The sequence below is a fragment of the Hyperolius riggenbachi genome, chromosome 6 (genome assembly GCF_040937935.1).
Source record: "Hyperolius riggenbachi isolate aHypRig1 chromosome 6, aHypRig1.pri, whole genome shotgun sequence".
NCBI classification, from domain to species: domain Eukaryota; kingdom Metazoa; phylum Chordata; class Amphibia; order Anura; family Hyperoliidae; genus Hyperolius; species Hyperolius riggenbachi.
In genome coordinates, this window is record NC_090651.1 from 61,865,808 (window position 1) to 61,891,721 (window position 25,914).

Consider the following 25,914-nt stretch of genomic DNA (forward strand, 5'->3'; position numbering starts at 1 on the left):
GTGAAATAAGTGTCTTAAATAGTTATATGATTGTCTCTTTCATCGAGAGAGGTAATCCAACTACTTTCTCTTGTTTTAACAGTTTTTAAGTGTTTTTTTGTTTGTTTGTTTGTTTGTTTTACTTTGGATGCCTCCTCCAGTTGCAAATTGTTTGGATTCTTTAGTGCAGTGAAGCGATTAAATATGATTTTTTTAAAATCTAATTGACCTTATTGAAAATACAATATTGTTTCCTAAACATTGCATTGGTAATTAGCGTGCATAAGAGTGTGTGTAAGATTTGAATCTGTATGTCTGTTCCCTTCTCTGGGGCTTTGGGTGCAGTTACGATCAGACCCTATCGCATCCTTGTTCTTATCTCAAAGCAAGCTATTCTTTTTTCATCTGCCTAGTCCCAAAAGCTCTTTGTGCTGCAAAGTCAGCTGCCATCAGACACCTTGCCAACTGGGTGGAGTACGATTAACCATGGGGAGGCAGGAGATGCGTATTTTTCAGTTAGTCTAAGCTCTCCCACTCATGGCTCCCTGCTAGGAAAACAACTGCTCAGAACATATGCTTGGCTCCAGGACAACATGTCAGTATGATTCAGATTTATTTAAATACTTGCAATACGTAAAGATGATTTGGTAAGGACTGTTTGTTTGCGTAGGGGAAAGCGGAGTTACACTTAAAAGAGAAGTTCAATTATTTATGACCATCCTGCCAGTTTGTCTCTGCAGAATCCTTCCAGTTGGAGAACACTCAACCGTCACAACACCATCAGCCAATACGGCTGAAATCACGTTGATTTTAATTAAAAGCCTCATTAACAGCCATGTAAACTTCTTAGGCGGCGACATTTCATTTAAAGTGAAACATCTTGGCCATATTGTGACTTTTCAGGCTGATAAAATTAACGCTCCTGTTAAATAAACTCCAAAGGAAGGAAGATTGGTTTTACAATGGGAACAAGATGGGAACTTTGTCTGTTCCGATTCATTTGACGGCGGCGCAGAGGGCAGCCTGGTGTGATGAAATATGTCGGACAAGCTGTCTTTGCTGATTGCCATTTCCAGCACATCTGGCAAAACACGGAGCCGCTGATTAAAGCCATCAATATATGGTGACAACCAAATCACCGGCTGTTATTGCTGGGCTCTTCGTGAAGACGCTAAGTGCAATTCAACATTTTATCATTCTTCTCCAATGAGAATGGGAAATGAGTAGCTTCCCCACTGGTCAAACTAGGAACTGCATCCCTTTAGTATTAGCAGTTATTATTGAAGAAAACCTGTGAGGTTTGCTGAAAGAAAAATAAGATACTTACCTTGGTAGAGGGAAGCTTCTGGATCATCCAGAGACTTCCCCATCTTCCTCCACCAAACCCTTTGTTAACAGAGGCACTTGGCTTTGATCCAGACCTGTACTAGTTTTTGCTCCATTGGTTGCCTGATGAAGCGTGGTAAGACCTGCAAAACGCGTTGCATTGTGGAGTACTTGAATAAATGGTATTATTGTTTAACTTTAATCAACAGAGTCTGTGTTTATTTGCTGGGGAGGTAATCCCACCACTACTGCCCTTTTCAAATGGATTTTAAACATTTTTACCCTATTTTGGAGCTTCTTTTCAGTTTCTTTTTATATCACCTTGAGAACAGGGACTACCAAAGCGTGGCCACACTGCGACTGTCATAGACTCTTTCAAGATTCTAAAAGAAAAGACGAGCACCAATTGGGTCTGTGCTACTGCGCATGTGCAAGCCGTCATCAAGACCTTGTGACAGTTTTGTGAAGGGAGCAGCTCTGTATCAGCCCAGTAAAGGTGGACAGGGGAAGTCTCTGGCAGTATTTCTCAACTCAGTCCTCAAGAACCCACAACTTTGCATGATTTGAAGAAAACCACAAACATTGAAATGAGTGTCTCGGCCGAGCCCATTACCTACCTCTATGGATTCCACAAAAACATGCACTGCTTGGGATCCCTGAGGACTGGGTTGGAAAACAATTGAGGATCCAGTGCACAGGTGTTGAACTCCAGTCCTTGAGGACTATATTCATGTTACTGTTTAGGATGGACTAAGAAATGTGTTTTGCTTGATGAACCACAACTTTCTTGATTCAGTACCCTCAATTAATTTGAGCTGTGCCAAAAATGTGTGAGGAACTGGGTCCTTTGGGGCTGGAGTTCAACATCCCTGATCCAGAGGCTTCCCTCTCCCAAGGTGAATACCCATTTGGCGCACTTTTTTTCCTTACAGGTTTACTTTAAACTTTATTTATATAGTGCTAACATTATTCGCAGCCCTCTACAGTAGATTGGGGAGGCATTACAATATTAAACAATCTTACACAGAGACATTACAGCAACAAACAATGCTACACATCTGCTGTTAATCTTTTAAAGTGGTACATAGATATTAGGGGGTGTACATATGTTAAAAACCATTCCCCCTCCAAATGGTAGCAACTTGTAGGGAGAAGTAATTTGGGATCCGGCGATCACCTCTGAGACAGGAGACCAGGGTTCAAATCTCGGCTCTTCTGGATCAGTAAGCCAGCATCTATTCAGTGAGGAGTCCTTGGGCTAGACTCCCTAACACTGCTACTGCCTACTGAGCTCGCCCCTAACAGTTGCAGCTCAAGAGCTTTGGGTAAGTCAGGAGAAAAGCGCAATATAAATATAATTTTTCTTGCCTTGGCTCTAAGCATATTTGATAAGGGCTTGTCGAATATCCTTTTGTGGCCACACTCCCGTTCCTGTACGAATGTGACAATATTGCGCATGCACAAATACGATCCACACATGCCTAGTAGATCATAGCCGCTCCTGCAGGTTTTCTTCCTTTGTACACAAACGGTTTGGTGCTACTGGGCATGTGCGGACTGTATTTGCACATGTGCTCTTATCTGAACAAAAGCGCAGCCACTGAGGTGAAACGCATCCCGGGTAGCACCAGTGGTCTGTAGCATCCAGAGGCACCTCACTACTTAGGTAAGTTTCTAAGCTCAGAGGGGGAAAAGAAGGGACATCCCAGGCACAGAATTATCTAGGCGGTGTATGATAAGACTCAGGTTCCAGTAATTTGGCATTGCTGCAATGCTTGTTCGCTGCCACAGCACCTGAGTTTAGCTTCCCCCTCCATTGCCTGTTTATTTACTGTGATATGAAAGGATGGATGAGTTAACTTCTTAAATAAAAGATAACTACTTTCTACCACAGATGTTTTGTGTCAACAACATTAGCTCATTAGCTTGTGTTTATGAGTCATTGCTAAATATACTATCTTATAATTAAGACTTGTCACTAGAATAGAATAAATGTTTCTGGATGCCTCATGGTTTATTAAGTGCAAGGATTATGCACAGATATATGGCATTGTGCAATGCAGTTAGGTCATCATTTATTTTGTCTTTTTTTATGTTATCCAGGCAGAAACCTGCGTAATGACCGTACGGATTTTTAAAGTGACAACATATTCTGTGGCGCTGTACAAAGTAAGAAATTACCATGGGGTACAAAAAATACAGACAATGGTGTATACCAATATAAAAAATCCAGAATCGATACAAAATCCAGAATCGATACAAAATACAGAATTGTTAATGACAGTGAGAAAAGTAACACGATGAATACAATGTGTAACAAATTCCAAAACACAAAAGGGCGAGAGAACCCCGCCCTTGCAAGCTTACAATCTAAAGGATTAGAGTGTGAGCTCTTCTGAGGACAGTCAGTGACATGACTATGTACTCTGTAAAGTGCTGCAGGAGATGTCAATGCAATATAAATTCATAATAATAATATGGTAGGACATTAGACTAGACTAGACTAGCATTAGACGGTGAGCTCCTCTGAGGACAGTCGGTGACATGACTATGTACTCTGTAATGTGCTGCAGAAGATGTCAGTGCTATATAAATACATAATAATAATATGGTAGGACATTAGACTATGACTATGGTAGGATTACATTGTGATCTCCTCTGAGCACAGTCACTGACATGACTATGTACTCTGTAATGTGCTGCAGAAGATGTCAGTGCAATATAAATACATAATAATAATATGGTAGGACATTAGACTATGACTATGGTAGAATTAGATAGTCAGCCCATCTAAGGGATAGTTAGTGACAAGACTATATCCTCCACAAAAGATGTCACCGATTTATAAATACACTGTAATAATATTAATAGTCAATAAGAATGTAATTGAATGCCAATTAAAATAGATAGGTAATATAATCTCTTACCCACCCTGTTTTAAAAGAACAGGCAAATGTTTGTAATTTCATGAGGGCAGACATCTTTTTTGGTTGAAAGGAGGTGACAGGGAGCATAAGACACAGTTCCAACTGTCCTGTGTCCTGATCACCCCTCCCAGTTTCTAGGCAACGAGAACAACAACATCAGCAAGACCATCGTGCTTTGCACAGCATCAGGGGAAAAATGCCCGAACAGATTTCTTTGATGGGGCGGAGCTTAGCTGCTGTGCAGCTAAAAATAAGGCTTTGGTAAGAAAAACAAAGTTCTGATGCTGTGAAACTGTTAAAGAAACACCAAGCCTTTTCAGTGGTGCTGGGTAGATTTTTATTCTGGAGGTTCACTTTAAAGTGTACTCGACCCGTAGCTCAGATACAAAACCATATACTTACCTAAGAAGAGGGAAGCCTATGGGTCCTATAGAGGCTTCCCATGCCCATCCTCTGGTCCCCCATTTCCAATTGCGGGCTCCCCAAAGATTGCTAACAAGAGCTTGATGGTAATCTGATCGGGGCCCCACTCCTTTCTGCGCCTGCATGGCCATACTGCGCCTGCGTGAGTATGGCTCTGCTTGTGCAGTAGGACAGGAATGCTCAAGCACATGCTGCTCACTACTACAGGGCAGGATCAGCTGCACTCTTGGCAAAATAGGAGCGAGGCCCCAATGTTAAGAAGAGTCTTGTGCAGCGGTAGAGGACAAAGTGGAAAGCCTCTGGAGTATGCAGAGCATTTACTTTTTTCACATCTTAGAGGCCTCAGGTTCTCTTTAAATCTCCTCTTCCTTGCTGGGTGTTCTGCAGTGACACATTCATTTCATGGGAAGGAGAGATCCTTCTCATCCAGAGAGATGCTGGGTTTGTATATCAATAGTTGGGAATAATCACTCCCATCTCACTAACATCTCGGGCCAGCTTCACACTGAACATTGGCGTCAGCGGTGTAGCAGCAGCACCACACTGCCAAAAACAGGCCTTCAGGTAACACCGCGTTACTATGCCGTATTCCCCTTCTGGCATCTGGTCAAACAGGAAGTAACACGCGCTTGCGGTCACTTCCTTTTTCGGATATACGGAAGTGCACGGAAGCATATTGTAACAATAGGCTTCCGCACGTGCGTTGCAACATCTCTGCACTGCCGCCGTCAAAATGTTTACAATCCCTGCGTCACCATAGACTTAGGGCCTGTTTCCACTAAGAAGTGATGCGAGTGCGGCTACCTAGCCTATCGGGAGATGCAGAAGTGTATGGAGGGGACGGCATGCTGCAGATTCTCGGATCGCTCAGCACACAATGCATGCAGTGGAAACTGTTCTATTGCCGTGCATTGGGTTCAGGACGCCCGCAGTGTGATGTAGCCTTTGTAGCCGCATTGCACCGCTTCTACTGGAAACGGGCCCTTACATGATTTCCGGTCTGCCACACATCAATGCAGAGAAGCGCGCGAACATTGTTTTGGAAGTGTGTCAGATTGAGCACTTCCGGCGTACTGCTCTACAGGTAATATGAAAGCACACATGGACTTTCATTGCCCTGCAGTAGCAGTGCGGTAAACTGATGCGGCACACCGTGCCAGTGTGAAAGGGCCCTGAGGCTGTCATGCAAGGCAGCTTTTACAATGAAACCAGCAGATCTACTGCAGTGTCCTAAAACCACCAGAGCAATCACTAAAGAATTGGACAGGCTAGAGAATCTCGGTCAGAAGGTCTCAATCAAGTGTGCAGCAGTAACAGCGTACAATATTGTAATGATCGTGGAACCTGATGGACCCCCGGCCGATGTCCCATCAAGTGTAAAGTGCCCCCCCATGTATGCGGCAAAAATAATTTCGGGTACAACCCCTGTTGAACTTTGCAAAATCAACGATTCTGATGCCTATGCTCTGTATTTTAAATTCTCGCCTCTCCGGCGGTGTGACTCCTGGCCTCCTCCGGTCACCGTAAGTGCCTGTACCACATGGTCTGGCCCAAATGTGTGACATCACATGCACCAAGTCACATGGTACAGGCAGTTGTGCTTACCAGAGGAAGCCAGAAGTCGCGCCAGCAGAAAGGTGAGAATTAAAAACCCAGAGCACCTGCATGGGAAGAGGGAGCACTTTGGGGGTGGCCTTGCTAGGCAGGGTGAGAGCGATTTCTGATTCCTACTGAATATAACAATGCTCATTTCGACTTAAGCATTACAAACATTAGATGATAGCTCAGAGTCTAGTGACATATCTGTACAGCATGGGCCCAAAACTTTCACCCAAGGGATCAATTCCCGATCCCTGCCAGGCAACAGTACTCAATTGTGTGTACCTAAATCTAGGGGCAGATTTATGAAAAACAGTTTAAGGAAAACCAGGGCACAATGGCCAGAATGAGGATTCTGATCAATCACCAAATCAGAATCCTTTATCTGGGCATCTGCTCTACTTCTGTACTAATTTTCCTAGAATTGGAGTATGAGCATATGGTCTGTATACAGCTGAAAATGATGGTTAGCCTACTATGAGGCTTTCACTTAAGAGTTAAACTTTCATCCTAGTTCCCTCCAAAAGCAACTTTCTACCTTTACTGCGGGAAAGGTACAATTATCATCATTAAGCTTACAGATTGTTCTTGCATTTCTCTTGCACGTGTAGAGAGGTACATGATGGCCGCCGCCCTGCGGAGCCTTATTAGTAGACAAGTGAACGCCTGCCGTGTAATGAGTTACTTTCATAAGCGCTGAACGGTTTACCAGCAGATGTTCCTAATATTTCTGACGGTCTCAGGGGACCCTCCACATATGTTTGCTTAGCAGTGCAGATTAGTCTGTAAATTTACTCGCTCGCTGTTCAAACCCTCACTTTCCCACATTAACTGTTACGACCGAAGGAGGGAAATCAGTATTAGACAGAGAAATGATGGCTACGCGAACCCTAGAACTCAGATCTCCATAAACAGGGACCAGTAAATAAGTCAGTAAGAGGCTTGCAGCACTTCTGAAGCTCCTCTGAGAAGGTGGATAGACCTTGCACTGATGTATAAAGCTCTGTGTATGATGGCAATGATCCAAGTGCAATACATAAGCAACACAAACACAATGGCTAGGAACAAATTTGCAATGCGTTCACAATATGTTTGGTTTCGGATAGCCAGCCATTCACTAAAGCTACATACACAGGCAAGATTAAAGAAAACCTGTGAGTTAATAAAAACAAAAAGATGGATACTTACCTTGGAAGAGAGACCCTCTGGATCATTCACAGGCTTCCTCGTCTCCCTCCACCACGCTGTTCCAACGCTGAGAGCCCTTGAGTAGTTGAGTAGCACGGACCTGCTCAGGCTTCGGCAGAAAAAGTTGAGCACGAGCAGGTCCGTGCTACTACATATGTGCAAGCTAACTGTGTCTGCACGGACCGGCTTTGGCTTCTGCAGGAAAAAGTTGAGTCCGAGCAGATCCGTGCAGACACAGTTGGATTGTGCATAAGCAGTCGCACGGACCTGCTCCGGCTTTAGTGGAAAAAGCCGCGCCCAATCAGGTCTGCGCAGACACAGCTGGCTAGCACATAGGCAGTAGCTAAGGAACATGTGCAAGCCTTTGGCAAAGACTTGTTGAAGGTTTTGTGGCTGGGAAAGTGTTGGAATGGGCTGGTGGAGGAAAAAACTTGGCCAGAGTGGCTGATAAAGACTGCTTCACGCAAGACTCTACTGTGTGCACAGTGGCACCTGGTTCCCCCACCCCCTCCACCCTTCCCGCCAGAAACACCACTTTTATGCAAAAAGAAAATTAATAAAAGCATGCACACAAGTTCTAATTGTGCTACCCAATAAAGCATTTAGCTCAAAATATGGTTAAACCCAGACATAATGCTATGCATACTCTGCACATGCACTGTTTTTTTTTATAGCATGAAGAACTACTGTGTAATGTGCTCAGTACCGCATACACTATACAGAAATGTAATACACTATCCAGCAACTATACATGCGTTCAGAAGATATGGCTGTGGACATGTTCATATGATTGCATAGGCAGTGCAGTGTGGAAACGCTATGCACTTATGCTCAATACAATAATGCAAACGTGGAATTCTTGTACTGATTGACCAGCACAATGGGTAAATCAGGGATGCACAGGCACAGTTATAGGCCAATCAGCAGAGCCCTTAAGACTCAGGGCTATAGCTCTGTCCAATCAGAATTATGGTTTTCATTTCTGCATATAAATAGTGGCTATAATTTGTGTCTTCCAAGAATACTTAGAGGATGACCTCAGCAGAGAGAGAGAACCCGTTCCTTGGCAGGCAAAGCAGCCAACAACTGAGGAGCTGTTTACGCATCATTACCAACACCTGGCAAGATTTTTTTTCTCTTTTTATCAGAAAACACACCTATGTTTTAGGGCTAGAAATCACAAAACAATTTCTTAGTGTTTTTTTTATTTTACGTATTTTAGCAGCATTTTCCCGAAGCGATTTCTGGTAATTTTAAAGTGATTTTGAATTTCATGCTAGTGATTTGCCAAACAAAACACAGAGTAGGGACACCAAGAGCCAAATCTAGTGTAGTATGTACTGGTAGCTGAAATGAAGTATGATAGAGTAATAAGCTATACTCGCAAAGCAGAGTTACCTCAAAGTCAACCACTGTAACAGCAGGTGGGGAGATTAGACCTTACCCCACTCAGGATTAAGAAGTCGCTCTCCGTACATGAGGAAAAAAAGGGGGTAACACCCCTCCACCAGGGGTGGACTTGATATAGCGTAGTATGGATACAGAGGTGCCAAAAGGATAAAAGAATCTAGAACATGAGGAGGCAGAGGTGGACTCACCTCCTCCAAGCAGACACAAAAATCGCCAATGTGTTTGTCAAATACAACAAGTTTATTTACATACTCCGGGGGACAATGCAACGCGTTTCACAGGTTTGATCCGGCTTCATCTGGCAATAACAACGGAGCAATAGCATATGAGGTCGGTAGAAGAGCCAGGCACCTTCTTCTACTGACCACATATGATATTTCTCCGTTGTTACATGTTGTTATTTCTTTTTTATTTTTTTGTGATTCTGGGTAGAAAAGATGCTGCAAAATTGCTTTACACAGTGACTCAAAAGTGATTTTGCAGCGATTATATGCTTTATCTTGAAGAATGAATGCTCTAGAAATGCTGCGGGATCCGCAAATGTGATTCGGGGAAATTGCAATCACTCCTGTGGAATCACCCCAATTGCCTTTCATTAGCCTAGTGCTTTTAGAATCGGCAGCAATTCCAAAGCGCAGCTCAAACAGCTCCAGTGGATCCCAGCCCTCAGGGCATACATGTCAAACTTTAGCCCGCGGGCAAAGTCTGCCCCGCTGAACCATCAAATGTGGCCCACAAGTGGTTTCCTTACTTTGCATTATGTTTGGCCCACGGTAGACCACCGGGGAAGCTATACTGGGAGTGAAGCAGTAAATCACCAGGGAAGCCATATGGATGAGAGAGGGGGCCACTAGACATCATAGAACTGTTTAGGGGTTGCAGGGGGACTACTAGACACCGGGGAACTATATAGGTAAGGGAGGTGGGCACTTGACACCAGGGAACTTTATAGAGGTATGAGGGGGCCCACTAGACATCAGGGAGTTGTTTAGGGGTGTCAGGGGGACTACTAGACACCAGGGAACTTTATAAGTGAGGGAGAGGGCAACTTGACACCAGTGAACTGTATAGGGGAAGGAAAAGGGACCACTAAACACCAGGAATATAGGGGAGGGAAGGGGGACCACTAGATACAAGGGAACTGTATGGGGGGGGGGGCACTGGAAACCAGGCAAATGTATAGAGCAGGGAGGGGGGGCATTTGATGCCAGGGAACTTTATAAAAGAGTAAGGTGGCCACTAGACATTGGGGTTGGCCCGGGCCTTGGTCCCAGGGTTCAATGTCGGCCCACTTTGTATTTGAGTTTGACACCCCTGCCTTAGCAGTACTAAAGTCCAGAAGCCACAAATAAAAGTTACAGCTTCTAGATCCTAATAATTATGACCTGCTAAAAGCATTATGAAGAATTTACACAAGTATTTGGTGATCAAAGCTAAATTGTTGCAAATCTGGAGAGTAAAGTTTGAATTCCAAATGGCAATGAAAATGTTGTGCAAATCAAATCCAGTTTTCTTTAAATAACTTTTCTAAACCAGTTCTTATCCTTCCCCTTAGTTACCGGTCACTATTCCCTTTGGAACTCCTCGAACATATTAATTTAACACATAATTATTTCATATTTCTCTCTGCGCCAACCTAATAAATTACCGAAGCCAATATTATTGTAAATTAAGAAATGTTACGCCATCTCCGGCGGCATCCATCAACTCCCACTAAATCTATTTATAAACTGGAATTCAATAATTACGGGTGCGAATAATCTACCTTGACTTCTGAAATATGCCCATAACAAATGCTCTAAATCCAATTACATTCTGCATAATGAACGATTAATGAAAAATAACCTGAATATTAGCTCCGCGGCATCATTCGCCCTCCAGAACAGGTCCGATTACCGCATCGCACTGATATATTGTTTTTATGTTGTAATTATTTTTTGCATATGCATGAGCCTTGCTTTAGGACCTAATTGCTAATATAATTTACACTGAACAAGTGGGGATATAAAAAATGGCGGTTATTAAAAGTCTCAATTGAGCTTCATAAGTTTGATATAATTGCTATTAATCTGCCATTGGCGGCCATAGTAGATTGGATGGCCACCCCAGGACGGTATTTTATGCAATGTTTAAATTGTGGGGCGTGTACAGGTTTTTTGTTTGTTTTTTTTATATATGCAAATCAAGCAGGCATTGACAATTCTGTGCATTGTTTTAAACAATAAAAGACAATAAAATACAATGCTTCTTTCAGCTTAGAGATTTTAAAGAGGACCTGAACTCAGAATGTCCTCGCTGCTCTAAAAGATAAGCAACAGAATAATAACCTTTAAAGAAAAACAAATATTTGTTTCTGCTGATAGAATCCTACAATAAATCTGCAGTATGTCTACTTCCTGCTTTCGTGGAAGCAGACATAGGGTTACCATCCTAAGTTTACAAATTAGCTGCTCTGCCGAGGCTGCTGAGATTCCTGAGCTGACACTGCTGAGAGATCAAATGACACTTGTGATTAGTCACAGATGAGTGGAGGATTAAAACTAAATCCTCTAAACTCTCTAAATACAGTACATACAGGGTGGATTTTTGTATGTTTTCCTTCCGTCTTGTACAAGAGTTCAAGTCCGATCCAACAAATAGGGATGGCCCTGCTTAGGAGAACTCACGGAGAAGCATGTGATCAGTTTGATCAGCTGACTTGTAAGGTTCTGATTTGCTGGTCCTGATCATGTGTTAAACCAAGAAGTCATCACAGCAAATCAGAACCTTACAAATCTATCAGCTGATCAAACTGATCATGCGCTTCTCAATGAGTTCTCCTAATCAGGGCCATCCCTACCGACAAACCCACACCAAATGTATTAATTTATATCGGTTATGCAAAAGGGAAAGTTTGAAACTGTCGTTTGGGTCATATTCATTCAAGGAGAGGGGCATTGAAAGCTTAGTGAATCTGCCATTACAATCATGTGCATGTGTCAGTACAGTTTATTACAAACAGTATTGATGTGCAATGCGCAAAACTTTGCAAATTGCTAATAAATAATAATTATGATAATAATTGCAGTATTTGTATAGAGTGTTTCTCCTGTCAGGCTCAAAGCACTTGAGAGGCAGCCACTAGAGCTCACTCAGTAGGCAGTAGCAGTGTTAGGGAGTCTCGTCCAAGAACTCCTTGTGCCTGCGCAGCTGAGAGGACCAATCGGGCTTGGCTATTACCGCCTGAGCACGATCGTTATGCCGATACTGCGCCTGCATAAATATTGCAGGCGCTACTGCGCCGATGCCACAGCCGACATCCTTGTCGGTTGTATTTTACGGGGAGACAGCGCTGGATCCCTGAGGCTTAGGAGGATGGGGAAAGCCTCATTAGGGTCCAATGGCTTCCCCACCAAAGGTAAGTACCCCCAGGCTTTGTTTGTTTCTTTGTTACAGGTTCTCTTGAAATGTCTCTGGTTTCCTTTAAAGCAAACATAATTGTGTTGTTTTTCTATAATGAACACAATATAAGTTAATATTCTCTGCACTGCAACATAGGGAAAATTGCTGTCACATTGTAGCAAACTGACCAACATGAATCATTTCACCAAATCACATCTGTGCCAGAAACGCAACTCTTAGCCGCCATGACAAAGCCACTCATTTTTCATATTTCAGTCGCTGGTGGTGTCACTGGGGTACGAGGCAAGCGGCCAGGGAGTGTGAGATGGCTTTAAGAACATGGGTGAGATTTAATTAAAAAATACTGAGCGGCGCTTGGTACGTTTATTGAACAAATCAAAACAAAAATAGTGTTTTATTAAGTTTCAGGCAAGTGCAGCGCATGGTGTGGAGGGAGACGGGAGTAAAAGGCAATCCATGTTCTCAGCAGTTTTTCCCTGCACAAAACAAGTCCCCAAAGATGTAGTCTACTTTCCCACGCAACGGGCTTGACAAGAGAACCGTGCTTCCTAATGGAATACAGAAATCAAAAGAAGAGCCCCTGTGCTTCCTAGCGAAGACCGTAAACTATGGGAACATTTCTCACCATTTTACTTTACGTGAAAATACACTTTTGTTGAGCAAGAATTACTGTAATTACCTTGATACAGCATTACAAGGTTTTTGGTAAACCTCCCTTCAATTTGCATCCCTAAGGCCCGGTTCACAGCGGTGTATTGCGGTGTGGTGTAACGGCAGCTTTGAAATGCAGCTTAGCGCAATGCACCACCTATGCAATGTGCACGGTGCGGCGGACGCCCTTGGCCCTTTGCAATTCACTTTTTCTCTTCATTTAGAACAACTTTTCAGGACTTTGCAATGAAAAAAGTATCAAAAAGTAGGTGAAAAAGTACTATCAAAAATATTTTGAGTAAAGTTTTGTAATTTTGTAAGGCAATAAAATACAAATGCTCTTCCCATGTGTTTGCTATGTTTGGTGACAGCAAATGTAGAGGAAAGAGTCCGGGCACCAACCACTCAATTCACACCTTCATCGGATCTCCAAAACACCTGACATAAAGGTAACGTGTAGGCCTGACAGCCGTTTCGCAGGCATAGCCTGCTTCTTCAGAGGCAGACGTTACCTTTATGTCAGGTGTTCTGGAGATCCAATAAAGGTGTGAATTGAGTGACTCCTCTGCGGTTGGTGCCCGGACTCTTTCCTGTACATTTGCTAACAATTGCCTGTTTGGTCTGGAGGCGCAGCCACTACACTTGTTACCCCCAATATTTGCCATTGCATCATCTTGTGCCGATCATCCTTTGAATGATTTGGCTATAGTTGGTGTGTTTGCAATTCGGGGCAAAAACACAATCGCACAAAAAATGCAGCCAGTGGTGCATTTTTAATTCATTGGCAGCACAGTGGTGTAGTGGTTAGCGCTTTCATCTTGCAGCACTGGGTCCCCTGGTTTGAACCCCAGCCAGGGCATGTATGTTCTCCCTGTGTCTGCGTGGGTTTCCCCGGGGCACTCCGGTTTCCCCCACCATCCAAAAAACACAGATAAGTTAATTGGCTTCACTCAAAATTGGTCCAAGACTACAATACATACATAGACATATGACTACGGTAGGGATTAGATTGTGAGCCCCTCTGAGGGACAGCTAAGTGACACGACAATATACTCTGTACAGCGCTATGAAAGATGTCGGCGCTATATAAATACTAAATAATAATAATAATAAACCGACCTGAATTGCATCTAACTACTGATAACCAAGAAAACCGACATCACAGCAATCCTGTGATCACACACAATCCGAAAAGCTGATCAGAAGGCATGCAGAGGAAACAAGCCCTTTATATATCTTAAAATGCATAAAACAAAACAAATACCGTAATAATAAAATATAATGAAAGCCCTTTTCCTTTGCAAGGCTTGTGTAGGAAATATATGATCTATTCTGAGATGGCCTGAGTTCCTCTCCACATTACAGCCAAGCCTGTTTTATAGACCATCTTTATTCCTCCCTGGGTGTGTGTGCCGAAAAATAAATATATAAGTCACACCGGGGCTGAAAGAAATGAAATGGGATAAAGCCGGCGCTGGGAAGTAGAAAGGAAACTGCTGCAGCCCAGCGGCTCCCGAGCTCCTCTGCAGAGACCAGCCCAGCCTGCTCTGAATGTTAAATCTTATTTTATCTGTACTACAGAGTGCTCCTCAATCCGCACCCTATTTCTATTCATCAACTGTTAGGATGTCGAAGAATGCCACCTCCCATTGCTGCAGAGCGCTCAATAAAACAGCACTGTACAGAGGAAGAGCGCGCTTTATATTGTTTTATTAATGTGCAGCATGCAGAGGCAGGGTGTTTTCCCAGATGTTGCGTTTCAAGAAGAAAATATGTTTTCAGGAAGAGCCGAGGTGTTATACTTCTCCATAGGCAAAGCAAAGCTGATCGCATGGAAGACCTGAGTGTTCAGCAATCAGGAAGGCTGCAGCAACAGTTTATTAACTTAGGCTCGGTTCCCATCCTTTTTATTTTCTGTTTGGATCTGAGCATAGCTGTTCAGTGTCCACTCCATTTTTAACGTGCAAATGCATCTGAGGCAGATACATTTTCACATCCAGGGCAGGTGCGCTTGCACATATTGCGCATGTGCAGTTCTGTCCATGCGCCTCTTCGGTTGTGCTCCCATTGCTCAATTCTTTTTGTTTTCATGTGCAGAATGTTCAAAGGAACGAGAGTACGTGGTCATGTGCAAAGACAGGGTTGGCACAGTGCGGCCCTGCCAGACAGCCATATCTTGAAAACTGGTCCTCCCGGACTGCATGGGGTGTTTTGGCACAGGATCTGTGTTATTATGCCTGTACCAAATGCAGTCATGTAGAACCTTTGACATTATATTTTGCACTTTATGGCTTAGTACTTTGTAACTTCATCACCTTGCAGCTAGCACTTTTGCACTCAGCACTTTTACTGGGGTCTCCCCTGACAAAGCACGTCAGGCTGAAACATGTAGGGAACTTTAGTGGTGTTATTAGTCACTTATTTAGTGCAGTCTCAGGAGTGTCCAGGTGGACTTTGGCCCTACTCATGCATGCTCATGGCCACAGCCCACATGTACATTACTATTTGTCGACCACCCTCAGTACAGTATATGTAATATTTTGTACAGCCTTTAAATTCACCAATTCACAAATCCAGATTTTAGATATACCAGTAAAAGTTATGTTTAAACATTTGTTTTTTTCAGAGCAAACAGTATTTCCACCGCTAACCCCCCCCCCCCCCCCTTTCCCCAAAGAAAAAGTCACCTGTACTTTAAAACTGGTTCATACGGGTATTTCGAGGGGCCCCTCACTTAGTCGATGCTAAAAGCTTTTCTGTAAAGGAGCAGAGAATCGTTTGGCATTGGTTCCCATTGTTCGGAACATCAAGACACATTTTGAGCCCCTTAGAAGGACACGGAAGTGCTGAATGTAGCTGATTCTGAAAGCTACATGTATCCTTCAGGATGAGACGAGATCGACTGTGGTGTTTACAAGAACAACGGAAAAAGCCGGTACCATTATCTAAAAAGGGCTGTTCATTCATTTGGACTGTGCTTGAGCCATGAAGGCTACAACCGCCGGGATTAACTCCTGTGCAAACCAGGCCTTATAAAAGCAGGACAGTTGATGAATATAAATAAATTGTACAACAGTAATCAAAACATATGAAGACCATAAAGCTACCTGAGGAGGAATACGCATGTCTTCCCAGCATAAAGTTAAATCCAAATCACGGACACCATGACTCTCTCACTGTAAAAAGAAACAGGTGAAACATTATAAACAATTGTCAAAAAAAATAAATGTCTTAGTGGTAAATTATTTCAATACTAAAGCCTCGTACACATTCCTAGATAAAAGGGATGACTGGAACTGCTAAATCTGACGAAATTGCCAAATTTTACCCAAAATTTTCAAATGAAAGAATTGCATTGTGACATTTTTATGTGCATGCTCAGTGGACCTCTAGCACGCTTACGACAGTCCACAAACTTTTCTTTTATTTATTTTTTGCTTTTTGGTTTACCTATTGCACCATTTGTGCAGAAAAAAACTTGAACATGCTTTCATATAACTTTTCACATTACATTTTTTTTCACATAACTTCTTTACTAGATGGAATTCCATGAATTCAGAATTCTGACTTTCAACTTGATATTGGCTTTACAAGTAAACACAGTGTTGCTGCTGCCCAGTCTAGTGAAGAGTGGCAGCAAGGCTACCATTTTCAGCATTTTAAGATGTCTTATGAAAAATTGCATAAAAAAATGTAAACAAGCTTGGGGAGCATGGTGGTGTAGTGGTTATCATTCTTGGTTTGCACCGCTGGGTCCTTGATTCAAATCCCAGCCAGGGCACTATCTGCACATAGTTTGTATGTTCTCCCCATATCTGCGTGGGTTTACTCCGGGCACTCCAGTTTCCTCTCATATCACAAAAACATTCAGCTAAGTGAACTGGCTTTCCCCTAAATTGGCCCTAGACTAGGATATGTACACTGCACAATACATACAGTGCTTTGCAAAAGTTTTCGGCCCCCTTGATGTTTTCCGCATTTTGTCATATTACTGCCACAAACATGAATCAATTATATTGGAATTCCACTTGAAAGACCAACACAAAGTGGTGTACATGTGAGAAGTGGAACGAAAATCATAGATGATTCCAAACATTTTTTACAAATAATTAACTGCAAATTGGGGTGTGCATAATTATTCAGCCCCCTTTGGTCTGAGTGCAGTCAGTTGCCCATAGACATTGCCTGGTAAAGGTTAATGACTAAACAGAGTGCACCTGTGGGTAATCTAAAGTCAGTACAAATACAGCTGCTCTGTGACGGCCTATATTGGGAATATTGGGAGCAACAACACCATGAAGTCCAAAGAACACACCAGACAGGTCAGGGATAAAGTTATTGAGAAATTTAAAGGGATACTGTAGGGGGGTTGGGGGGAGATGAGTTAAACTTACCAGGGGCTTCTAATGGTCCCCCGCAGACATCCTGTGCCCGCGCAGCCACTCACCGATGCTCCGGCCCCGCCTCCAGTTCACTTCTAGAATTTCAGACTTTAAAGTCTGAAAACAACTGCGCCTGCGTTGCCGTGTCCTCGCTCCCACTGACGTCACCAGGAGTGTATAGCACAAGCCCAGTATGGTCTCTGCCTGCGCAGTGCGCTCCTAGTGACATCAGCGGGTGCGAGGACATGGCAACGCAGGCGCAGTGGTTTTCAGACTTTAAAGTCTGAAATTTCAGAAGTGAACCGGAGGCACGGCCAGAGCATCGGTGAGTGGCTGAGTGGGCGCAGGATGTCTGCGGGGGACCATTAGAAGCCCCGGGTAAGTTCAACTCATTTTCCCCCGACCCCCCTACAGTATACCTTTAAAGCAGGCTTAGGCTACAAAAAGATTTCCAAAGCCTTGAACATTCTACAGTGCACTGTTCAAGCGATCATTGAGAAATGGAAGGAGTATGGCACAACTGTAAACCTACCAAGACAAGCCCGTCCACCTAAACTCACAGGCCGAACAACGAGAGCGTTCATCAGAAATGCAGTCAAGAGGCCCATGGTGACTCTTGACGAGCTGCAGAGATCTACAGCTCAGGTGGGGGAATCTGTCCATAGGACAACTATTAGTCGTGCACTGCAAAAAGTTGGCCTTTATGGAACAGTGGCAAGAAGAAAGCCATTGTTAACAGAAAAGCATAAGAAATCCCATTTGTAGTTTGCCACAAGCCATGTGGGGGACACAGCAAACATGTGGAAGAAGGTGCTCTGGTCGGATGAGACCAAAATGGAACTTTTTGGCCAAAATGCAAAACGCTATGTGTGGCGGAAAACTAACACTGCACATCACTCTGAACACACCATCCCCACTGTCAAATATGGTGGTGGCAGCATCATGCTTTGGGGGTGCATCTCTTCAGCAGGGACAGGGAAGCTGGTCAGAGTTGATGGGAAGATGGATGGAGCCAAATACAAGGGAATCTTGGAAGAAAACCTCTTGGAGACTGCAAAAGACTTGAGACTGGGGCGGATTTTCACCTTCCAGCAGGACAACGACCCTAAACATAAAGCCAGGGCAACAATGGAATGGTTTAAAACAAAACATATCCATGTGTTAGAATGGCCTAGTCAAAGTGCAGATCTAAATCCAATCGAGAATCTGTGGCAAGATCTGAAAACTGCTGTTCACAAACGCTGTCCATCTAATCTGACTGAGCTGGAGCTGTTTTGCAAAGAAGAATGGGCATGGATTTCAGTCTCTAAATGTGCAAAGCTGGTAGAGACATACCCTAAAAGACTGGCAGCTGCAATTGCAGCAAAAGGTGGTTCTACAAAGTATTGATAATTATGCACACCGCACTTTGCAGTTGTTGTTTTTTTTAATGTTTGGAATCATGTATGATTTTCGTTCCACTTCTCACGTGTACACCACTTTGTATTGGTCTTTCACGTGGAATTCCAATAAAATTGATTCATGTTTGTGACAGTAATATGACAAAATGTGGAAAACTTCAAGGGGGCCGAATACTTTTGCAAACCACTGTACATAGACATACAGTATGACTATGGTCAGGGTTAGAATGTTCCTCTGAGGGACAGTTAAGTGACAAAACAATATACTTTGTACAGCACTGTGGAAGATGTTGGGGCTGTACAAACAATAATAACAATGTAACGATTGTGGAACTTTCTCCGTGATCAGCGTACAACGTGTGCGCTGACACGGCGGAAATCCTCCACAAGCGTATATTTGCAGGCACCCAGCAAAAGGTGCTACGCACCTGTAGAGGGAAATTCCTGTTGGCAGATGGCGCTGAGGAGTGCAGAGGAACCAATCCTCTGTACCTCCACAAATGCCAGACAGGAATTGTACGAAGCGCAGAACGCAATCGCAAGAGAGGCGACTGCGAATGAGATTGAGCAAAGGGACAGGTTGTATGTGTGTGCGCCAATCCAGTCGCCACCCCGCGACCGCGCACACACAACAGCAGATATGAAATAGGAACGCGATCGCGAGAGGTGCGATCGCCAGACGTGACACAAGGCAGATCAGAATAGAATACGAGGGTAGAAAAGGCACAGCAAATAATACAATAAGGAGATACGGAAAACAACAAACGCTAGCTAACCGCGAACACCGCACTCATTCGCAACAGTGCACGCGGTTATGCGCGATCTCCACGTGATAAGCACAATAGAGACAAGCACGCCTAACTAACCATTAACAGACAAACATGAAACAGAGGACGCGATCGCTTGCTTAACGGTTACCTCACCGAGCCTCCAGCAAGCGTAGCGGACAAGACAGACACACGAAAACAGGGACAAGCGAGAGATAGGATCCACAGCACTAGCGAAAAGTAGCTAGCGCGATCCCAGGAGACAGAACAGAAGGATCCCCAGCGCTAGCGAAAAGTAGCTAGCGCGATCCCAGGAGACAGAACAGAAGAGATAGCTGGTAGCAACCGCTGCACCAGCTATACTCCAAGAACAGAGATCAGAACCATTTCCTGTCGACCACCTTTGGGACAGGACAATGGCAACAGGCAAGACAAGACAGAACAGGCAATACAGATAATACAACCTGACTGGGCTAGAAGGGGAGCCTAAAGCAACCCCCAGGAATTAACTATACTAGATAGCAATGGCTGACACTCCAGCAGTGTCCATCAGGAACAGACCATGGAAGAGAAATGACCAGCAAAGCCTTCTGGGAAACATAAAGCTCTTATAGTGCCAGTCATCAAAGAAGGCAGGTAGGGGATTTGCATAACGAATGTATGCAAATTCCCCAGCAAGAGAACAGACCAGAACTTGCAATGGAAAGACAGGTCTCTGTTCCAGAGTCCTGCAGCATGCAAACCTAAACAATGGTCAAAAGGCTGCCTGCCTGCGCAGGCAGCTGAGCGGATTCTCACAAATAATAAGTATCCTCCAGTGCTAGTAAGGTTATTGCATAATTTTCCTTACCATTAATGATGACCAAACCTTAAAGTGTCTAAGAAGATGCATTATAGAAGATTTACAATGGCAGAAGATGTACAGTAAGCAGCCCCACCCAGTCTTTGCCTCTCTGTAGCTCTGCAGTAGAACAGCTGTTGTCTTTTGTTTTTTCAATAAATCTTTATTAAGCAAGCTTTAAAGATGGCACCTTTGATTCAGATATACTGGTAGGTGATCAGAGGCGCCAGCAGAATAAAATTAATATAAAATTGTTAAGAATTGCCGGGAGGGAAAGTGGTGGACATCCCCTCAATAATTAGACACCAAGGTCTGTCATCGAATCAAACGAATACATTTATTCAATAGTACCCCAAAATCTGCAACGCGTTTCGTGGGAGCAGACCCACTTCTTCAGGCAATAAAACGGGTACAACAAACACTGTGAACAAAGGACAGAGGGTATTGCTATAAGATTGCCGCAAATAACAAACATACAAAAGGAAAAAAAAATCACAAAACGATGATATAGTAATGATCATATTTTAAAAATCAGGATAATGGTAATGCAACAAAAGTAGGGACTAAATCCATAGGTGGCACATGAGCTAAGTGGAGTATCCAGACGTATACATAGGGGTATCAACATATGTACAGACAATAGAAGTTAATGAAATTATAATAACAACAATAAGTATAAAAGATAGGGACAATAACTATATATACTAAGTTCATACGTTTGCTAGATCAAAAGCCATAACAATGTAAAACAGGATGGTAATATATCAATAAAAGAACAAAAATCAAAGTTGGCAATTAAATTTGTACAGAAGATAAAAAGGATGAAAAAATAGGGATAATAATTATGTGTTAAATACTTAAGGCATTAAAAAAAAATAAAAAAAAAATTTATATATATAAATATATATATAAAAAAGTGTATATTGCTGAAGGAGTGTCCCAATATAGCGTGGAGACAAATCCAAACGCCAGCTATCAGACACAGAAAAAGAGGAAGTCGAGGAAAAAGGAAAAAGAAGCAAACCGTAATCATTAATAACCCCGTAACCCCCAAAACAAAATGCATTTTTAATCTGTCTGATCACATGCTTAACGCACATGAAACTGCACTTCTTGAAAAAGGACTCTCCTTTTGCCCAACCAACAAGATAAACACATTCGAACTCTTTGCCGACCTAAACAGCTACATCCGCAAATTAACTCTAAAAAGACATTATGCAATCAAATCCCTCAAAACTGACACCATCTCCAACCCCTCCTCTATCATCATCACCAATAATGATACCCTACCAATACCCATTGTTCCACATGTTGAACTAAACACAGAAAAATACATCTCAACACAACTCAAAGGCAGATCCCGCTTCTATCCTGTAGCATCCAAAGGTTCATTCATAGATACCTTTTATTCCATGGTACTCAACGATATCCAAACTATACATGACCACCCTTCACCACTCAACTCCAACCTTAACCAACACGAGTCCATAGCCATCAAAACCCTACAAAACAACCAAAATTTAGTCATTAAACCAGCAGACAAAGGGGGCGGAATCGTCATACTAAATCGATCTGATTATCTTGAGGAAGCGGCTAGACTTCTCAATAACCGTTCACATTATGAAACCCTGCCCTCTGACCCAACCCCCACTCTTAATCAGACTCTTAAGACATTCATTAACAATGCCCTTCAGCTAAACATCATTACCAAGAATGAAAGGAACTTTATTATTAACCCCCAACCAAGCACCCCCATTTTTTATTATTTACCTAAAATACACAAAAGCCTCCATAAACCCCCAGGCCGACCTATTATATCAGGAATAAACTCCATTACCAGCAACCTTTCCAAATTTCTGGACCAACATTTACAACCACATGTCCAGGCCCTACCGTCATTCCTAAAAGATTCCCAACAACTGATTAATTTCCTCCAGGATGTCCCATGGAAGCCGGATTACATTTGGCTCACATGTGATGTTTCGGCCCTCTATACCAATATTCCCCACTCATTTGGCCTCAGTGCATTAAGACATTTCCTGGCCTCCAATCCCTCCATGCCAGCCCCACAACAAACCTTTCTACTGCAATGTGCAGAGTTCATACTTCATAATAACATATTCACTTTCAATGACCAAATTTTCCATCAGGTAAGCGGGGCGGCTATGGGTAGTTCCTTCGCCCCTTCATATGCAAACCTCACTATGGGTCTATTTGAACATATGAAATTTTCACAAGACAGACAATTTTCTGAAAACATTATATTCTATAAACGTTATATAGATGATCTCATATTCATTTGGAAGGGTGACACCTCCATCATTCCCCACTTCATAGCTTTCCTTAACTCCAACCCAGCGGGACTTCAGTTCACACACCACCACCACCATTCCACTATCGAGTATTTAGACCTGGTACTCTACATAGAATCTAATCAAATTAAAACAAAGACTTATTTTAAACCGGTTGACGCCAACAACTACATACACTTCAACAGTTTCCATCACCATCCCTGGATTACCAATACACCATACAGCCAATTTAGGAGAATATACAGAAACTGCACAGACCAAACAGAATACAATATACAATCTGACATCTTGATAACAAAATTTTTTAGCCAATACCCCAGAAAACGTATTAAAGATGCCAAATCAAGGGCCAAATATCACACTACCCCAGGGACTCCCATTGAACCTATTACTAAGACAGGCCCTCCTAGATTCATCACCCAATATAATGCGCAACACTCAAAGATCCGAAATATACTTAATAACAGATGGGAAATCCTGCTACAGGACCCTTACCTAGTGCCAATCTTACCCAAAACCCCACCAATCACCTACAGAAGAGCACCCAACCTTCGGAGCATCATAGCACCAAGCAAATTGCGCCCACTCCTACAGGATTCTCCAGATCGCTCCGCACCGCTTGTAGCCGGCTGCTCCCCATGCAACAGGATGCGTTGCCTAGCATGCCAGTTTATCCGTACAGATACCTCATTCACCTCCACCAGTATCAACTGCCACTTCTCCATAAATAAACATCTCACTTGCGATTGTAAATTCGTGATCTATTTGATCTCTTGTCCATGCCGACTTCAGTACGTGGGTAGAACCACACAATTAGCACGTAGCAGAATAGGACAGCACAAAAGAAATATTATCAAGAATTTTCCACTGCACAGTGTTTCACGCCACTTCAGCACCCACCACGACAGCAGCCCATCACTATTCAATATCACACTGATTGACTCAGTGGATCCAAGCAAGCAAAATGCATTCGAGCACCTCAAAAAACGAGAAATGTTTTGGATTCAAACATTAAAAACTTTAGTTCCGGAGGGCCTCAATGAAATTTTAGAAAAAATACATTAATTATACATTCTGACAGTTTTTCTTTTATCTTAGGCACTCTCTTTTAATGGCTATTTTGTTTTACTATTTTATACCTTACAATCTGTTATTATTTATGTATCGTGTATTTTAACATGGATCTGTTTAACGCATTTTTACGTTTTATTTTCAATTGTCCCTGTCTTTTTTATCTCCTATTGTCCCTGTCTTTTGCATTTCTTTGTTGCAGATATATATATATGTATATATTTTGGATAACTTGCCACTGGTATTGCATATCAGGATGTTGTATATCATGCACTTTTAGAAATTGTCCCTTGTTTTTTTTTTTAATCTCCAATTGTCCCTGTTTTTTGCATTTCTTTGTTATGGGGGGAGGGGAAGGGAGAAGGAGAAAGGATAGAAGGGAAAAAGGAGGGGGGAGAGGGGAAGGGAGGGGATAAGAAAGAGAGAAGGGGAGAAGAGTAAAGGAGGGGAAACTGTCCAGATAAGTTTTGCTTTTTTTTTTTTTTTCTCTTTTCCCTCCCTCCGCCCATGACAGTACGCATCACTGATGACACTTTCCCACCAAAAAGTGCAGCCCAATCAGGCTCAGCGGCTCCCCGCAGTCTGATTCGCTAGATCAATATCACCATGACCATCCACACCTCCCTCCCACATCAAACGAGCCTTCCCATTGGCTAGATGACATTCTGCTTTCACATTTAAACCAGCCAGCATCCTCAGACCAGTACAGAGGTGCTAAATTCACTGCACATTGATTGCTGGTGAGTGTGCATCTGTTATTTATGCTGTTTATGCCCTTTTTTTTGCCTATTTTTAACCCCCCTTTTTTTGCCCCAATATGTTCACCTAAACATGTCACTAATTAATATGACTCTAGCACCATGTAACCGCTGTCCCAGGTGGTGTTATTATTATTTTTATCTTTCCCCATGTGTTCATACTTTCCTGTATCCTTTACTCCTATAGCCTTGTCTTTAATGGTGGTATCTCTAATGCAAAACCTTATACCCCATGGCCATCTCTTACTAGCAAAACCACGGGTTCTTTGACACTAAGCACATACCTAGTCCCTTTTTTTTTTTTTCCCCGTCCCTTCATGTTTTAAGGACGGAAAAATAGGGTCAATCATGACCTTCACATGTCTCCACCCTATATTGTGACACTCCTTCAGCAATATACACTTTTTTATATATATATTTATATATATAATTTTTTTTTTTTTTTTTTTTAATGCCTTAAGTATTTAACACATAATTATTATCCCTATTTTTTCATCCTTTTTATCTTCTGTACAAATTTAATTGCCAACTTTGATTTTTGTTCTTTTATTGATATATTACCATCCTGTTTTACATTGTTATGGCTTTTGATCTAGCAAACGTATGAACTTAGTATATATAGTTATTGTCCCTATCTTTTATACTTATTGTTGTTATTATAATTTCATCAACTTCTATTGTCTGTACATATGTTGAAACCCCTATGTATACGTCTGGATACTCCACTTAGCTCATGTGCCACCTATGGATTTAGTCCCTACTTTTGTTACATTACCATTATCCTGATTTTTAAAATATGATCATTGCTATATCATCGTTTTCTGATTTTTTTTTTCCTTTTGTATGTTTGTTATTTGCGGCAATCTTATAGCAATACCCTCTGTCCTTTGTTCACAGTGTTTGTTGTACCCGTTTTATTGCCTAAAGAAGTGGGTCTGCTCCCACGAAACGCGTTGCAGATTTTGGGGTACTATTGAATAAATGTATTCGTTTGATTCGATGACAGACCTTGGTGTCTAATTAATGAGGGGAAGTCCACCACTTTCCCTCCCGGCAATTCTTAACAATTTTATATTAATTTTATTCTGCTGGCGCCTCTGATCACCTACCAGTATACTTGAGTCCACCCCAGGTGGAGGGGTGACCCTACCCCATTTTTTCTGATCTACAGAGAGCGACTTCTTAATCCTGAGTGAGGACAGGTCTAATCTCCTCACCTGCCTATACAGTGGTTGCCTGAGCGGTAACCCATGTTTGTGAGTATAACCATCTCACCTATTCATTTCCCTTCGTATCTCTGACATACTACACCATATTTGGCTCTCGATTTCTCTCTTTTTTACCTTTGATTCAGAGACTTCCTTGATGTGACATGGAGAAATGGTAGGTGGCTGAATATACTTAAAAAAATATCTCTAGAACCCAACGCACTCCCCAACTACCGCCCAGTGTCACTTCTTCCATTCGCTTCCAAATCA

General features: G+C 42.6%; 1 protein-coding gene across 10 annotated transcripts in view; it reads right to left on the minus strand.

Annotated features, from left to right (window-relative positions):
• DAB1 (DAB adaptor protein 1) overlaps positions 1-25,914 on the minus strand; it is a 996,155-nt gene that overhangs the window by 566,001 nt on the left and 404,240 nt on the right. For all 10 annotated transcript variants that reach the window (XM_068239411.1, XM_068239410.1, XM_068239407.1 and 7 more), the window contains exon 3: positions 16,013-16,081. The gene's annotated coding sequence lies outside the window, so the exon portion shown is untranslated. The remainder of the gene's footprint in view (positions 1-16,012; positions 16,082-25,914) is intronic.